The 19,590-nt window shown below is 41.4% G+C and overlaps 1 protein-coding gene across 4 annotated transcripts in view; it reads right to left on the minus strand.

The window, feature by feature from the left end:
* Positions 1 to 19,590, minus strand: part of srrm3 (serine/arginine repetitive matrix 3) — a 705,551-nt gene that overhangs the window by 645,462 nt on the left and 40,499 nt on the right. For all 4 annotated transcript variants that reach the window (XR_013889297.1, XM_080210887.1, XM_080210883.1 and 1 more), the window contains exon 2: positions 3,647 to 3,746. The gene's annotated coding sequence lies outside the window, so the exon portion shown is untranslated. The remainder of the gene's footprint in view (positions 1 to 3,646; positions 3,747 to 19,590) is intronic.

Here is a 19,590-nt window from a genome sequence, read left to right on the forward strand (position 1 = left end):
CAATCAGATAGAACCCTTCCAGAATCTAGCTAAATTTTGGAAAATTAACACCAACACATCTACTACCTCATTAGCCACCTCTTTTAAGACCCGAGGCTGAAGTTCATCAGAACCTGGAGACTTGTCAGCCCACAGCTCCATCAGTTTGCTCAATACGGTTTCTCTAGTGTTTATGTTTAAAGTTTATTTATTAGTGTCACAAATAGGCTTACATTAGCACCGCAATGAAGTTTCTGTGAAAAATCCCCAGTTGCTTCACTCTGGTGCCTCTTCAGATACAGAGGAAGAATTTAGCATGGCCAATGCACCATCATCACGTCTTTCAGACTCTGACAGGAAACAGGAGCATCCTAGACGAAACCCACACAGACACAAGGAGAATGTGCAATCTCTGCACAGGCAGCGACCCAAGCTGGGAATCAAACCCAAGTTCCTGTTGCTGTGAGGCAGCAGTGCTAACCACTGCGCCAGCATGATTTTAATTTCGCCAAGTTCCTCCCTTCCCTTCAGTTCTTGGTTTACAGCTATTACTGGAATGTTTTTTGCATCTCCTATAATGAAAACAGGAGCAAAGGCGACACAGTAGCTAATACTGCTGCCTCACAGTGTCAGATGCCCAGGTTCAAGTCCTGCCTCACTGTCTATGCAGAGTTTGCACTTTCTCCCCGAATCTTCATTGGTTTCCTCCAGGTGCTCCGGTTTCCTCCCACAGTTCAAAAATTTGTGGGTTAGGTTGATTAGCCATGCTAATTGACCCTAGAGTAAGGGGGATTAGTGAGGTAAATGTGCGGGGTTGCAGGAATAGGGCCTGGGTGGGATGTGGTCAGTGCAGAGTCGATGGGCTGAATAGCCTAATTCTGTACTGTAGGGATTCTGAGATTCTAATGATATTTGTTCATTCTTGTCTGTGCCGAACCATTTTTTGCCTAGTCCCACTGACCTGCACTTGGATCATATCCCTCCCCCCCCGTCTCATCCATGAACCTGTCCTAGATTTTCTTATGAATGTTTCTTTGTAAAAGGAATACAATTATTCCAGGTATTCTGAAATATCCTTTAAATGTTTGCGACTGATTCTCTACTGGTGTATCCTCTAATTCAGTAACTCAGTTCACTTGGAGCCAGCTCAACTTTCATGCCCATAAAGTTGCTCTTAATTAAGTTTGAAATACTGGTCTTGGACCCACTCTTGTCCCTTTCAAACTGGATGTAAAATTCAATCATGTTGTAGCCGCTGCCTACATAGGGGTGCCTTTACTGTAAGGTCATTAATAAATCCTGTCACATCATACAATAACAAGTCTAACATAACCAGAGCTGAGGAGAGATTGACAAAGATGTCATGGGCATAAGAAAAATATGCACTGATGATGAAAGAAGATGTTGATAGTTGCATAAAACAACATCAGGACATCACTGCACATTTTCCTTAGGGTAGTGTCCAAGCCCAATTATTTTCAGCTACTTCATCAGCAACCAACTCTCCATCGGAAGGTCAGAAGTGGGGAGTTCACTGATGATTAGAAGTCTTCAGTCGCTTTTGTAAATCCTTGCAAACTCTATACAGCCTATTCTTCCCCATCATCAATATCCTGGAGGGTTATCATTGAGCAGAAACGCAACTGGACCAGGCACATAAATAATGTGAGGTGTGCACTATTTGAAAGATACACTGCAACAACTCACCAAGGCTCCTTCAACAGCACCTTCTAATCCCATGACCTCTATCAACTAGAAAAACAAGGGCAGCAGACATGTGGGAACATCATCACCTCATACCATGGCAACTTGGGACTATATCACCATTCCTTCACTGTTACTGGTCAAAATCCTGAGAATCCTGTTGAAAGGTTAATAGTCACGCAAATTTAAAAGTCACACAAGCTACTATGAAAAACCTTCTTAATAGAGCCTTTACAGATAGGCACCAAGACCATTAGTCTGGGCAAAGCTCATTAAATCAGACATCAGAAAGGGAATGATCCACAAGCACAGGAATGAGCTGGACTACGATAAGTTGTAGCAATGATAAATTAAGTCTTCATGCTGATTGAATATTACAATGAAGCAAGCATAAAATGATTGCAATTGGTGTGTGCTAATTATTTGTAATCAAATTTGAAAACTGTAATTGCTTATGTATCTCCGAATACTTTACTCTCGCTGGCTACAGAGACGTGAGCTGTAACTTTCCAAGGAACCCTGTTATAGCTTACAATTAAAACAGCTGTTTAAGAGAACTCTGTGATTTGGTCTGGTTATTTGAAGGGTAAAGTTGTGATCAATTAAAAGGCTGACATCAAAGCCCGCAACACTTTCCCCAAGAGCACTATGGGTATACTCACAACAGATAGGCTGGAAAAGATCAAGAAGAACCTTCACTACCTGTTTCTCAAGAGCAACAAATGCTATCATTGTAGCAACACTCGCATCTCATTGGCAAATAATATATATGTCCCGGCCTCATACAATTTCATCTGCATTCCACTCTGTGAAAACATCTGGTCATCTGTGGCTGGTCCCTCAACAAAATGCTTGGAGCTGGCAACTCACACTGAGGTATTGAAAGTGTGAGTTCTTGCCCCAGTATTCCACAGAACAGCATTCTGGAGCTTCAGCATGCAGTATTTACCACTTATAAATATGTCTTCTGACGATCTGAAGATAAAATAATATTTCTCTCTTCGAGATCCTTGTATCATAGTCCATTGAGGTTAACTTATGGGAGGCACCTCCTCTCTCATAGTAGAAAATAGGAAAGGGCACTATTAAGTAGTTTTCATATTCTTGTTATCGAGCTTCTTAAAAAAAAACATGATGTTCTAAGAATATCCTCATCGTTGTCTCTCCTCCCTCTCCTCGGGGAAAATCTAAGCTTCTTCTCACCACCTTTCAACAGCAACTCAGTTCATCAAGAGATAATATCATTTCCTATTAAAGTTTAATTATACTGAAGTCATGATATCCAACACAATGAAAACAATCTTTTCCCCTCTTAATTTCATTGTGGTGATAGGCCTGCTGTCTGAAAATTAAGGATTGATTATTTATCCTTTATTTGATGAAATGTGGCTGTTATCACTCTTCTTTAGTCATACCCAAAATGAAAATAGTCTCTTGGGAAGAGTACAAGCATAGATCAGGATATACCATACTCAGAACTCAGTTAATTGACACAGGCACTTAAATCCATCAACAAAGCAGCACAGCTATCAGATAAATCCATGAACCTTGCAAAAAGATAGCTAAAATATCTTCGGAGCCAGTTAAATCAAAAAGAGGATAAAGAGCTCTTGTGCTACTAAGGCTCCACCAAATTCAGATATTTTCCCTCTTTTTTAAGTCATAGATTAGGGTAGCATAAACACAGAATTCTAAATGAAGCAGAAGGGAGATTACAGATAAGGACTCAAAAGATTTTTTGAAGCAAATTCTGATTCAAAATTATGGGAGGCACCTCCTCTCTCATAGCAGGAAATATGAAAGGACGCTATCAAATAGGTTTCATATTCCAAAGATACTTTTCCCCCTTATATAGTGGTTCTGCATTCTGCTTTTTATTTGAATGTACAAGTTTAAGGTTAATTAATTCTGTCTCAAGAAGGTAACCATTATGGACAAACTATTGCATCAAAAATAGTCATACCTTTTGCCAATACTTTGGTATGGTATACATTGTTTGTACGTTCTAGCATAACATTTTCAGATCTATCCTTCCCCTTCCATTAGATGGTGTGAGGGTTTCTCTGAAAAAAAAAGCAAGTACACATCTTATAAAATCAATTATCAAAAATAAAACTGTTTTATACTCCCAACTAAAACATCTACTGTGTACTACATCTGCCAGTGTTTGTTTACAAGCAATCATAGATCAACAGCAAGGTTGCCGTGTTATAAAAAGAAAATACTGTCAACACCATCTTGCACACCAGTTTCTTGTGTCACGCTTGTACCAGATTGCTTGAAATGTCATACTCATCTAACAGCATGCAATCAAACTGCTGCAGGTAGGGAATGTGCCAATCATCAAGTAGCAAACAGGAATGAAGTCACCAATAACGAGGTCCAAAATTTACAAATCAAAGATAAGTAACTATAAATAAAAACTAAACCAATTAAGACATTCAAAATATTGATCGAAGAGCTTTCGCTGTCATTTGAGTAGTCCCCTAAACTGAACACCAAAATAAGGCTTGCAACATATGAAAAAAAATCAAGTGACAAGAAAATTATTACTTTTACCTATACAATAGCATTTTTGGTGTTAGAAATGCCATGGACAATGTGTTTCATCACAGGCCTGTACCTATGCAAGTCGCGTAAAGTCACGCGAGTTCCTAGGCTTATCCACGTCAGCTAATAAACAGCAAGGCAGCATTTATCTCCCTAAACAAACCAACGTAACTACTTATTATTTTTGCAGATTGACTGCAAAATAGCACTTTCTGGTAAACAAAATAATTATACTTTGGATGGAGAGAAACAGGTGATATGGTAGAGAAAGGGCAAACAGACTTGGATAACAAATGCTGGTATTGCCAGCAACGCTCACATCCCATAAAATAATTTTATAAAAAGTGATTTGAGGTTCAAATGTACAAATGTATTAAAAACAGTATTTACAAGTGATATCATTAAAAACATCAAATGGAATACTAAGATTTTGGCAAAAGATATAAAATTTAAAAGATTTAATGATGGCTTTATGTAAAACTTTATATTGTTACAATACTGCAGGCAATTTTAAGCTCCACACTAAAGGAAGAACACAGAGGAAATAGAAAAGATCAGCAAGGATTCTCTATGTTTCTGCCTCATATGAGCAAATGCAAATACAAACAAAAAGACTTGGGGCTGTTTTCATTCAACTAAAAGAGATTAAGAGATGGTTTGATGGTTGGACGTGGGGAGTTAAAATTATGTCAGTCAAGATGTGGCGGATAGAAGCAGACTGATTCCAGTGATTGGGTGGGTCAAGAACAAGGGGATAAAGATGCAAAATTAAATGCAAGAGATTTATGACAGAGTGAAGTTGTACCACAAAGCTGGCTAGTGATTTATGTTGACAATTAAGCTTATGTAATTAAAGGAAAGGGAACTAAAGGAATGTGAAACATAGTAGTTATACAAAATTGAGTATACTGCTCCTGTGAGGGATGAGCAACAATCATAACAACCTGCATTTCTACAGAATCTTTAATTCGGTAATGGTGTTTCACAGGGGCATTATCAAGCAAACTTTTATACAAATAGCAGAAGGAGATATTAGGACAACGGTCAGAAAGGTAGGCTTTACAGACAGATTGCGCCTAATGGTCTGTTCCCATGTTGTAATTTCTATTCCAGCCAGCATGCTTCAGTTTATTCTTTACATTAAAAACAGAAAATGCAGGAAAATCTCAGCAGATCTGACAGCATCTGTGGAGAGAGAATAAAGCCAACATTTCAAGTCTGGATGACCCTTCGTCAGAGCTCTGATTAAGAACTCTGACGAAGCTCTTTAAGAGTCTTTCAGCTCTGACAAAGGGTCATCCAGACTGGAAACACTGGCTCTATTCTCTCTCCACACCTAAGGTTTTCCAGCATTTTTTGTTTTTGTTTCAGATTCCAGCACCTGCAGTATTTTGCTTTTATTCTTTATCCACTGCCCAGTCCTCCAACTACCTGCCAGTGATGAAGGTTGATTGATTGCAAAGGAAACCATTTTCACAGATAGTGAAATTTATATTTTTGTCAAGAGAGGAGAGATTTGAAGATTTCATCATGGTTGACTGTTCTACGCTCAGACTAAACAGTGAACTTTATTGGAACATACACCTCCAGCAGTTAAATGATAGCCAGATACAGGGGCCGATCTTCACCCAAAAAATTCCCAAATGGCAAAAAAATCTGTAAACTGGGGTGTTTCACTTCGCAACCTAAGCTTGTCAGGGAAGTCCGGTGCATCAGTAACTTTGCTGGTGCAGTTCCCGTGGTGCTGTGTGGTGTGGCCCTGTAGTCAAATTACCACCTTGATAGTTTCGTCTGTAATGAGGCCGCTGGCTGTTTTTTCAACCTAGCCTTTAACGTCTAGACTGCTCTCTCCGCTAACCCATTTGATGCCGGATGGCAAGGTGCCGTCTTGATGTGCCGGATCCCATTTGATTTCATAAATTTTGTGAATTCTATGCTGGTGAACACTGAACCATTATCAGAAACTAATTCCTCTAGGATCCTGTGCATTGCAAACAAGGCGCACAGTTTCTCAACGGTTGCCGTCGTGTGTGCCGAGTCTAGTTTACAGGCGTCTAACCACTTGGAGTGGGCATTTACTGTCATCAGAAACATGGACCCCATAAACGAGCCTGCAAGATCAACACAGAGTCACGACCATGGTCTGCCTGGCCATTCCCACGGGAGCAGTGGGGCTGCTGGTAATGCCTTCTGCCCCTATTGGCACTTCTGGCACTGTCCTACCAGTTTCGCTACGTCTGCATCCAGGCCTGGTCACCAGACATTGCTCCTGGCCAGCATTTTAATTTTTGATTCTCCAGGGTGCCCGTCATGTATGGCTCCACGGCCCTGCCTTAGGACGATGACCCGTGCTCCCCATAGCAGTATCCTGTCTTCCACCGTGATGTGTTTGTTCCCTTCTGCTCAAGTATGGGTGGAACTGTGGATGGACTGGTCTTTCCAGTTGCCCCGTTAGCACCAGGTGCTTTACCTTCGCCAATACAGGGTCTTTCTGTGTCCACTGGTGTACATTGCGTGCATCCACCAGGAAGGTATCACAAGTCATCATGGTCTCCTCCACTCTGGGTACCAATGATCTGGTAACAGTAGGCAGCTTAAAGCATCGGCATTTGCCACTCTAGTCCCTAGTCGGTGCTCCAATCGATACTGACATACCACCAGTAATAATGCCCAACACTGGATCCAAGCTGATGCTATCGGCGGTACTGCTTTGTCTTCCTTCAGTAGACCCAGCAAGAGTTTATGATCTGTTACGATCATACATTTTTGTCCAGATGGTGAAATTTTTTAATTGTGAAGATTACCGCCAGTCCTTCCTTTTCAATCTGGGCATATTTTCGCTCTGCCATTGCCAGTGTCCTGGAGGCGAACATTATTGGCCGCACTTGTTCGTTCTGCCGCCTGTGTGCCTGGACTGCGTCACAGTGAGTACCAATTCCTTCTTGGGGTCATAACATGACATTACATTTTCAGATGAGAGTTGCTGTTTAATTTTCTTAAAGGCCCTGTCTTGGACAGCCGGCCATTCCCAAGTTTGTTGCTTTATTAGCAACTGATGGAGGGGATCTAGAGTGGAGACCCTATACTGTATGAATTTCGAGTAGTATGTTACCAGTCCTAAAAACGACCATAACTCTTGGATGGTTGTGGGAGCTAGGGTGTCTTTTATTGCTCATACCCAATCCTCCAGAGGAGTACGCCCAACTTATCCACTTTGTACACGGGGTAAGTTATTTCTGGTGCTAAAAAGACGCATTTTTTCGTTTTCAAACGGACTCCTGCTGCTGCAAATCTCCTGAGAACTTCCTCCAGGTTCTGCAGATGTTCTGCCCTTGTTCTTCCCGTAATGAGGACATAGACTACCTGGACCCACTACAGTTTGCCTACCGCCACAACAGGACCACAGCAGACACCATTTCCCTGGCCCTGCACTCAATTCTGGACTACCTAGATAACTAGGACAGCTACGTCAGACTCCTATTTATTGACAGCAGCTCAGTCTTCAACACTATTACTTCCATGAAGCTCATCTCCAAACTTCGTGGTCTGGGCCTTGGCACCTCCCTCTGCGACTGGATCCTGAACCTCCTAACTCACAAACCACAATCAATAAGGGTAGGCAACAACACCTCCTTCACAATCATCCTCAACACCGGTGTCCCAGAAGACTGTGTTCTCAGACCCCTCCTATACTCCTCATACACTTGCGAATATGTGGCCAAATTCCCCTCCAATTCGATCTTCAAGTTTGCTGACGACACCACTGTAGTGGGTCAGATCTCAAACAATGACAAGACAGAGTACAGGAATGAGATAGAGAATCTGGTGAGCTGGTGCTGCAACAATAATCTCTCCCTCAATGTCAACAAAACGAAGGAGATTGTCATGGACTTCAGGAAGCGTAAAGGAGTACATGCCCTCTCTACATCAGTGGGGACGAAGTACAGAGTTGAGAGCTTCAAGTTTTTAGGTGTCCAGATCATCAGCAATCTGGCCTGGTCCCCCCATGCCGACACTATAGTTAAGAAAGCCCACCGACGCCTCTACTTTCTCAGAAGACTAAGGAAATTTGGCATGTCAGCTACGACTCTCACCGACTTTTACAAATACACCATAGAAAGCATTCTTTCTGGTTGTATCATAGTTTAGTATGGCTCCTGCTCTGCCCAAGACAGCAAGGAACTACGAAAGGTTGTAATGTAGCCCAATCCATCATGCAAACCAACCTCCCGTCCACTGACTCTGCCTATACTTCCCGCCGCCTCGGCAAAACAGTCAGCATAATTAAGGACCCCATGCACCCCGGACATTCTCTCTTCCACCTTCTTCCTTCGGGAAAAAGATGCAAAAGTCTGATGCCATGTACCAACCGACTCAAGAACAGCTTCTTCCCTGCTGCTGTCAGCCTTTCGAATGGACTTGCCTTGCATTAAGTTGATCTTTCTCTACATCCTAGCTATGATTGTAACACTGCATTCTGCACCCTCACATTTCCTTCTCTATGAATGGTATGCTTTGTCCATATAGCGCACAAGAAACACTACTTTTCACTGTATGTTAATACATGTGACAATAATAAAGCAAATCATCTAGGTAGATTGCAACCTGTGGTAACCCCTGAAGGATGCTCCCCATGGTCCTTTGGAATAAGGCACAAGCTGACAAAACCCTGAAAGGCAATCTTTTATACTGGAAGAGGCCTTTCAGCATATTTATTGTGGCAAATTTTTGTGAATCCTCGTCCAGCCATAGTTGCAGGTATGCATGGCTCATGTCTAGTTTTGTGAATAGGAATCCTCCTGGCAACTTTGCGTACAGGTCCTCAATCCTGGGGATTGGGTATTTGTCTAGCTGGGAGTAACGATTTATCGTCTGTTTGAAATCACCACAAAGGCACACCGAGACATCCGGCTTTAAGATAGGAACCATGGGTGCCGTCCATTCTGCAAACTGGACTGGTTTTATTATTCTTTCATGCAGTAATCTTTTGATTTCTGCATCGACTTTTTAACGCAAAAGGTGGCAGTCAGGCTTTGCAAAACTTTGGGACAGCTTCCAGGTCGACGGGCAATTTTGCCTTGACTCCTTTCATTGTCCTGAAAAACCTCCGGATATTTGCTCAGGGCCTCACTCAGGCGACCATTTTCCAGCTGGAAGATATTTGTCCAATCTAACTGGAGTTCTTGTAGCCAATTTCACCCTAATTAGCTCGGTCCCAAACTTTCCACTGCCATTAATGGGAGCCTAATTAACTGTTTCCCATAAGCAACTGGCACATGGGTTGTACCCATCACTTTCAGCGGTTCCCCTGTATAGATCCTCAGCCTTGCTGAAGTTTTGGTCAGGGCTAAGGGTTGGAGTCCAGTGCGTATCTTGTTAAACACTGTCTCCCCTCTGACCAATACTGCTGCGCCTGTCTCGACCTCCATTACAACTGGATGTCCATTCAGTCTCACTGACAATTTGATTGGTTCTGATTTTGTCACTGCTGTGCACAGTAGCTGTTCCTCGTCAAAGCTAGGGGGAGCTTCCAGGTTGTGCATTCTCCTGTCCCTTGCCCTATGTGTTCTTTTCGACCATGTTGGTTTAGGAGGCTTGCTTTTCCTCTGTGCATCCTGACACTGGCAACCATCGCAATGTTGTGTCGGGCAGGGCTCGACAGGAACTGCTGTCACTCTGGGCTTAACCGGACCTTGTCTAAGTTCAGTTCTATAGGCGGACTTGGGCTCCCTCGTATCCAAATCCTTCCGGAGGGCCGCTACGTAGTGGCCTGCCCCGTAGTAGTGGTAATCCCCTAACCCAGTTTCCCTGGTATTGGCCTCTACCTCCATTGGGATATTTTGGGGCTCATGCACTCCACTCGATGCTTTTTCTAATGGCAAGGCCAGCTGCACTGCCTGTTCAGCTGGGCCTCCGCCAACAGGCATTTATATATGGTTGTATTGTTAATTCCGCACACCAATCAGTCTCGGAGCATCTCATTTAGTGTCCTCTCCGAATTCACAAGCTTCTGCAAGACATCTTCGCCTTGTTAGGAAACTGATGACTGACTCCCCCGTTTCTCAAAATGTGGAATAAAAATGGTACCTCCTCAGGATCAGGGGTGGCTTAGGGTCATAATATTCTTGAACAAGTTTGACAACTCTTGGAAGGACTTTATGTCTGGTGCCTCCGGGAAAGTTAAACTGAGCATAATCGAAAAAGTTGCTGGTCCACATGCAGTCAGCAGGATAGCCCTTTGCTTTTCATCTGAGGTTATGTTGTTTGTCCTGAAGAAATGCTTCATCCTTTCCATATATTGGGCCCAGTCCTCCACTGCAGGGTCAAAAGAGTCCAACTTCCCAAACAGCGGCATGTTTTCTCAACAATGGCTTACCCTCAATATGTGTGGTGATTCAGCAAATTCCTTCAGGTCACTCCTTTTTCCTCACTGCCACTGTACTAACTCCATGGAGGCAAAAGTCCCATCACCAAGCTGCTTTATTTACACCATACATCTGTACACAGACAGCTTTCAGTTGTTCCCTGCCGAATGCAGACTGGGCGACTGACCTACCTGCTTTGAATAGAGGGCATGAGACTACCTGATTTAACCATCAATTTGGACTCATCAGGCAGTTCAGACTCTAGTAAGCCAGCCTCATTAGCCTGGCTGAAGTCATCACACCTCCCCACCTCATAGCCCTGCCGCATGCCCCCCCATAGCACTGCCCCTGGCACTGTTATGATGTTCAGTGGGCAGTGCCAGAGTGTCCAGTGCCAGGATACAACACCCATTCGACACTGCCTGGCCATGCCCCCTACCACCTGGGGAATCAAAGGGGTCTGATCCCCTCAGCGTGGCCACGGTGCCTGATCTCCATTGGATAGGGACCATGAGCAACGGAGGCTGGAAACGGCCATACTGAACCCAATAATCAGATTTAAATGAAGACATTAATATTTCAATTGGCTTCCTGCTGGCAAAACAGGGCCAGGAAGATGGCTTTTAGCACGAGACCGGTTCGCGCCTACAGCAAAAACTTCATACACCATCTTCCCGGCCCACTGCACCGATCGACCAGCACAGCTGGCCAGTAAGATCACACCCATAATTTTTTTACAAGTGGCTAAAGGAATTAGTTTGAGCCACAGCAGCTTCAACTTAAATCATCCCCGTCACTGTGAATACGTTAGTGTGTCGCAGTTGCAGGTAGCAGGGAAAGTTGTTAAACATCTCAGCCATCCACTGAATAAAACTGCATCACAAAAATGCTTCTGTCAAGTACAGTGAAATAATTGAAGTGCAAAATGGTCCAAAGACGTATCAATAAAGTAGCAAACTCTGATGAGTTTCCTGTAGCATTTAGGATGAAGGTTGTTTAACACTTGCCATTCAGAATGCCTAGGATGCCTGACAGATGGTTAATTATACAGGTGGAATTTTACCAGTTCACTCTGCCCATTGATGGGTGGAGCAAATCAGTAAAGTCGCACGAAAGCTAAGAAATCAGGCTCACCCCTGATTTCTCGGCCCTCATGATCTTATGAGAGCCGGATGTCTGGTGAGGTCAGCCTCTCACCAGATATGCATTTCAAGCGGAGGGAGTGGGGGAGAGTTTGTTCAAGCTGCCTGCAGCAGTAGGGCCTGACAGCTCTCTGTCTGTCTGTCAGACCTCTGCTGCTGCTATTGCGCACATGCAGAATCAGAGGTCTGCGTATATGCAGCAGCTCCCTCTGCAGGCTGGCTAGCAAATTAAGCCCGGCCCACTGCCTGCAACAGCTAGAAATGGTCTAGACCATTTTCCCATGCACTATGTGCATAAGATTGGGTGTGAATGCTCGGCCAAAAAGCAGATTTGCAACTCTCGCATTTTCACGCTACCTGGACACTTAGAATCATTCTCATAAAATTCTATCCCATGAGTTACATTGTTAAACTTTGCAAGATCTCTTTCTATAACTAACTGAAGTCTTAAAGTGAGTCGAGAACTCCACTTTTGACTCTATTTCCCACCCCTAGCTAATCAAGATTCCATGATTTGATCATAACTGGCCATCAACAAAGCTAATAGCTTTAACTGTGCATAGCTTTGGAAGGAATGTTTCATCAGTAAATTTTAAACACAAAACTCAGTAGCATTAAAAATAGAAGACTGCTTCATTGTAATTACTACTTCACTCTAATCATATTAATTGAACTTTCATATTGAGGAGGATTACATAGAATTGATTGCACAAGATGTAGGAATTATGCCAACTATCTGCCATTCCTCTGGTACACCACCTTTTTCTGACAAAATATCAATTACTTGCAGTATTGCATCTGCTATCTCATCCAGGACTCTTTTAAGATGCGTGAATGCAATCCATCCAGACTGGGGTCTGAAAGTTTGATCCTTTTGTTCAATGTATTCCCTTTTTTTAAAAGAAAATCAATACAATCATCTCATTCCTCATCTCATCATTCAATGCCCTGTCTACCTATTCTATCCCTCTTGTAAATACCAAAGTAAAATAATTATTTAATACGTTTGCCAGCTCTCTAAAATTACCTGTGGTATTATCCTGTCTATCCTTTAATGGCCTTATTTCTGTCAAGAACCCTCCTTTTTATCACAGTATGCCTGTAAAATATTTTATCATTTTGTTTTCAGTTTGCAGTTATAATGTGCCACGTTCCCCATGGACAAGCAGATTATTTTCATCATCAGGATTTTTTGTCTTTTACTAGTGTTAGAACCAAATCTTAAATATCTTAAGTTTCAAGACAAAAGGTTCTATTTTAAAACAGAAAATGTTAGAAATATTCAATAGATCTGGCAGCATCTTTGAGTAGAGAAACAGAATTAACATTTCAGGTCAATGATATTTCATCAGAACATTTCTGATGTACAGTCATTAATTTGAAATGTTAACTCTGTTTCTCTCTCCACGGATTCTATAAGACATGCTGAGCATCTACAGTAATATCTGTTTTTCATTTCATATTTTAGCAGTCACAGTATTCTGTTTTTTTCCTTTTTGAAAGTCAGTTTATTCTATTCGCTCCATAGGAAACGTAATTGTGTTGATCTATTCTAATTAAATTATTTATGAATAATCTTTTAAAACCATTATTAACATAAAATGTTAAGCAGCATATTTTTGTGACATATTTTGCAAAAGCTACCAGGGATATTCACCTGCATCATTACAAAATGAAGTGTTGATATGTTATACATAATAGTTATAATAGTTAGAATTTCAAGAGGCACCGACCACAATCCCACCCAGGCCCTACCCCCATATCCTTACATATTTACTCGCTAATCCCCCTAACCTATGTATCTCAGGACACTAAGGGGCAATTTTAGCATCAACCTAACCTGCACATATTTGCACTGTTGCAGGAAATCAGAGCACCTGGAGGAAACCCACGCAGACACGAGGAGAATGTACAAACTCCACACAGACAGTGACGCAAGCCGGGAATCAAACCCAGGTCCCTGGAGGTGTGAAGCAGCAGCGCTAACCACTCTGTTACCGTGCCGCCCTGTATGAACTTTAGCCAGCTCACTATACATTCCAATAATTCTTACATTAATCATGTGGAATGACATCTTTATAGAATTTAAACTTCAATAATGGTGAATATTTACTGTAAGTGATCACTCAAAAGTATTTTTAAATTAAATTAACTCAATTTAAATATTAATAGTTAACATCCCAACTTCACTTAAGCCAGTATGTGATCTAGTGATAAAAAAGTAAAGATTAGTGGTATAAAACTATGATGTTCACTGCACATAATGACAAAGCAGACATTTTGACAGTATTACTGAGGGTGAATGTACATATTTCCATTACTCACATCTTCAGCAGGGGTGGGGTAGGAGTGGTGTTAAAAGGACTTTAAAGGTTACTTTAAAAAAATTCACAAACATTATGAAATTTAAAAATCAAACCACCGGGTAATGCAAAGGAATCAGTCGGGGCTTCGATCTAAGTAAATATAATACCAGCATTTATGGAGCATCTTATCAAGTCATAATATCTTAAAGCTCTTCACACACAATAAATTGCTTGGAAGTGCTATGACTTTCATTGTGTTACTTGTCAGATTCCTCTTAAGCCTGTCATCTCACCAAGGTTTTCCAATAAAAAAAGTTACGTGTTCAGAAAGACAGAAAAAGTAATATGTGGAGTGCATTTGTATTAAGCCTCCTTGAAACAAAAACTGTATTATTTTAGACAACCAACATCTCAGCACTATTCTGGACACTAACCATTTTTCAGTTTTCTACAAATAAATTACTCTGCTTTTGTTAAATTTGATTTCTTGAAAGCTTACAATGTTTCATCAGAGTCCAATGTTTCTGTGCATTTCTCGTAGATGTGTATGAAATGCCTGGTGTGTTCTGAAAAGCTCTGTGACCAAAATATTTATGCCACTTAATTTTCTGAAAACAGTATAAAGCAAAATCTATACAAATGGACACCCAAAAGCATATATTTGCAAGCAGTTGGCTCTGACTGAGAGACCCTTACACTTTATAATACAAGAGTCATCCTGAAATCACAGACACATTGGAAATCAGGAGCTTCCAATGCACCAAACCCTCTTTAAACTCTAAAACGTGCTCCAAGTCTAAAAATAGTGATGACGAAAGATATCAGAGTCCGAATCCCAGCAGCCACTGCCTCTGCTTCCGCTTCCAAATGCAACTCTTTGTTGACAATGTGCACCAGAAAATGCACACGTCCCATGCGGACTAAGATGTAACACATGGACCAGTTTCCTAACGAGACCCAGAAATTCCACACGTTTCACAGGGTTAAAGGACAAACATGGAGCCTGGTTTTCAATAGTTTCAAAGATACAGGAAGCAAAAAGCTACTTTTTCTGTATACAGTTAGACTGATTATTGCGCTATCAATTAGCAGGTGTTTTGTATTTAGTCAAAATGTGTTTTGTGAACCACAGAAGGAAAGAGTTTGAATGCTAATCATGTGCTCATTCTAGGCTCCATACCGTTCCAGGAGGTGTGAGTACACCAGGTTCCAGGCTATTTGAGTGCTCATTATCTTTTGGTTATGAACTGGTACTGCTACAGTTACGTTACTTGCAACATTTTGTCTATTGCAATATTAGCTTCCAAGGTGGCACAATGATTAGCACTGCTACCTCACAGTGCCAGGGACCCGGGTTTGATTCCCAGCCTGTCTGTGCAGAGACTTCATGTTCTCCCCTAGTCTGTGTGGGTTTCCTGAGTACTGCAGTTTCCTTCCACAGTCTGAAAGATATTCTTGGCCGTGCTAAATTCTCCCTCAGTGTACCAGAACAGGCACCGGAATGTAGTGACCAGGGGATTTTTACAGTAACTTCATTGCAGTGTTAACGTAAGCCTATTTGTGACACTAATAAATAAACTTAAAACTTAAATTTAAGTTCTTAGCATTGTTGCAGCTGATGAAATGCTTATTATATTCTCAGCTCCTTGAGATTGTTGAAAAAATTTCACAGTACATGTAGCGTCCATTTGAAAAACTCCTGTGAATATGGGATGTTGGTGGCATTACCTTACGAGGGTTATAATTTATTTGTTTCATTGTGGTAAAATATGTACCCTAAGAGGTTGAAGCCACAATGTCCAACAATAGCAAAGAAAATTTGAGTAAAAATCCCCTTTTCTGTTTTAAGAAAAATGTTAGTCCCTGTTTGATCCAAGTATTCTACAAGGTGATTTCAACCTACTCATACCTTTATAACACAAATTCTTCTCTCCAATTGTAACCTGGGTTCATGTCAATGTGTTTGATAAAACTGCAAGTGTATACAAATGCATTAATGTTACACAGCACTATTTTATCCCATAAAGTGTCAAGCATTACCAAAACTCAACTTTAACTGCCCGGTGGAAATAGAGCAGGCTCAAATTGGATACCTAATTTAGAATTTTACTGTTCTGAATCAGATTTTCTAACAACAGTTCTTCAATGTATATTTGATCCCATGTAGAAGGGGATAGCACTATTTCCTCTGTTCCCACTTTTACAGACTGGGTAGACCAGCTGTGCTTTTTATGTCTATCTCTCCATATCTCCATAAACTTCTTCATTTCCACAACCCTAAACCTCTCAATCTCTCTTAAAATCTACATTGTCAACAGTCCTACGTAGCTTGGTGTCAAGAGTCGTCTAATAAGACACTTCAGAATTTTTTTCAGTAACGGTGCCATACTAATACAAGTTGTTGTATTCAATGAATAAATTTGGACTGATGCAGAAAGCAGCTGCACGAACTGTTATTTGGAATAGGCATAGAAAAGCAACTTAAGTGGTATCTATCTCTGTTGCACTGCTGTAATCATGGTCTTGCAGCAGTCTTATCAGCTCTCTGCATCTATGGTGTCACAGAGTGGGTTGAATCTATAGGAATAAGGAATGAAGCTTCTCTGTAGTCACTGTATCATAAAACATTCCAAATTGTTTTAGCAAGCTTGTCAAGTTCTTTAGTCAAAGCTGGAACAGTGGTTAGCGCTGTTGCCTCACAGCGGACCCGGGCCCAATTCCAGCCTCAGTTGACTGTCTGTGTGGAATTTGCACGATCTCCCCATGTCTGTGTAGGTTTCCTCCCACAGTCCAAAGATGTGTGGGTTAGGTTGATTGGCCAAGTTAAATTACCCCTTAGTAACCCAAGATGTATAAGTTAAGGGAATTAATAGGGTAAATATGAGGGGTTACAGAGGTAGGGCCTGGGTGGAATGCTCTTTCGGAGAGTCAGTGCAGACTTGATGGGCCAAAAGGCCTCCTTCTGCATTGTAGGGATCTATGATTCTAAGAAGGTGGTGATAGTACTAAAATCAATAATGGCGTTTTCATGCATGGAGCCTTAACCATCTATCTAGGTTTCTCAATAAAACAATTGATTTTAGCTGTACAACCTCCTTGATAACAAACCCTGGTCGTCTTTATAATCACTGAATTTTGTGTTTAAAATTGAAAGAATTAATATTACTCAAACGGTATTGCATCTCACGTAAAATCCTAATCTAAATTGAAATCTCCCATCGAAAAATTTTACAATAATTTGTCACTTCATGTACACTTCCTGTCAATGTCGACTTACTCCTTTCACTTTGTTTATTACTGATGATATAGATGCCAGGATAGTTAATCACAAGATGAGACTGTTCAAGGCCATGCCATCCAGATGCTTCAAAATAGAGGTTTATCTCACTGGCCAGCTGGGTATTAATCATGAGTACAGTAATCCAGTAGTAGCAGTTTAACTCTATTACACGCTTGCTAGGTCCCATTGATTACATACAAAATTATAGATAGCTGAGAATGAGCTACAAGACTACAATTCAATTGAGAGGCTTACATAACTTCAACAGCAAAGTTCAAGTGGCTTTTAAATTACACCTGATCAGTGATTAATTTATTTTACGTATGCAATACGTACAACTCATAATTTAACAAACACATTACTTGCTTCTACCATTGCTGAACAAGATCACAGATTCTAAAAGAATCACGACTTTAATGCAGGAAAAAGGACACATTGCACAACATGAGAAAAAGCCTGTAACATCATCCTGCGCAATTCAACAGCAAAACATCTGCAATTCTTGTTAGGAACAGGAGTAGAATAGGAATAGCCCCTCGAGTCTCTTCCACCATTCAATGAGTCATGGCTGACCTGACTTACCTCCCTTTCCCATCTTTGCCCCAAATCCCTTAATACTTTTGATTAACGAAAATCTATCCATCTCAGAGCCAAGATCAACAACTAACCAAACATCAATTACCATGTACAGAAGAGAGTTCAAACCTGTTTGCATATGGAAGTATTTCCTGTTTTCTCTCCTGAAATGTCGGCTACGTCCCAGGTACCAGTCCTCAACCAGAAGAAATTGTTTCTTTCTATCAACCCTAGCTGTTCCTCTCAAAATCTTGAACACCAATTAAATTACTTATTAGTCTTCTACATTACAGGGTATTCTATCACAGTTTGTGCAATCTTTCCTCATAACAACCTTTAGAGGCTCAGTACTAATCTAATCAATCTGCACAGCCCTCCCTCAAAGTCCATACTTCATAAAATGTGGAGCCCAGAACTGAACAGTACTCTGGGTGTGGTCTAACTAAGGCTTTACACAGTTGCAGCATGACTTCATGACTGTAATGTAGAAGATTAATGAGTAATTTGATTGGTGTTCAAGATTTTGACTATTCTAGTAAACTAGGTTAAAAATCCAGCATTCCATTAATCTTGCTCATTTTCTTCTACACCTGCAGGACACATTAACGACATCTCCAATCTCTCTGACCAGTTTTAAGTTCCGACACAAGAAATGGTTCATCAGCGGAGTGCAATCAGAGCCAAGTCCATGACTGTTGGCTCATTGTGCAGGGAGGCACAAGGAAGAGCAATAGGAGATTCGATCATTAGGACAACAGGCAGGCAGATGCTGATGTGAATCCAAAATGATATGCTGCCTTCCTGGTGCCAAGATCAAGGGAGTCACAACCACCCCAGCAGGAGAGGATGAACAGCCTTGGCTTTCAAGATCAACAATTTAGCCAGAAAGAAGAATCTCATCCCACAGTCAGAATTTAGGGAGCTAGTTGGGAAATTAGTAAGCAGAATACCAAAAGTCATATTCTCCAAAACGGCCTCCTTCTGCACTGTAATGATTCTGTGAAACAGAGCTGAGATCAATTTGTTTGTGGGACAATTTGCTGATATTGGAAGGGATTTAAATCTATTTGGCAGGGGTACAGAACCAGAAGGAATACCAAGATACTGGAGAAGAATATCAAAGTACAAAGAATAATATCCTTGTCTGTGAATCTATAGAGTGTGATAAATAAGTTGCAGGTAATGATCACCGCGTGAAATAATGGGTCAGGATTTTTCAGAAAACACGCCACCCAGAGTCAGCAAGGAATGCATCCTCACCAATCACAGCACTCCAAGGAATTAGCGAGAGACAGGACTTCCATCCTCACTCAGATGGAGGCCCCACCCAGCTCTGTAGTCTAATCAGTGCCCAGGATTGGGACCACAAGTCCCCTGCTTCTAACTCACAGAATCCAGGATACTCATCAGGGCAAATGCAAGAATGTCAAATTTCAAACAATCACAGCAATTTATGCTTCAGAGAAAAAGGTGCTGATTGGTTGGCAAGTAACTCGAATTGGCAGAGGCACTGCCATGGAGAAAGCAATGGTGGGGGAGGTGGGGGGAGGAAAAGGGTTCCCCAAGCTTGCGGGTGATTCAAAAAAAAGGGGCAGGACTAGAAAATGTTCCTTTTGTTTGAGGAGTTAGGGCTCCGATATACTAATATATGCAGCTTCCAACAAACATAAATGAGCCACACTACCAGC

Source organism: Carcharhinus amblyrhynchos, chromosome 23 (assembly GCF_965287045.1).
Source record: "Carcharhinus amblyrhynchos chromosome 23, sCarAmb.v2.hapA, whole genome shotgun sequence".
NCBI lineage: Eukaryota > Metazoa > Chordata > Chondrichthyes > Carcharhiniformes > Carcharhinidae > Carcharhinus > Carcharhinus amblyrhynchos.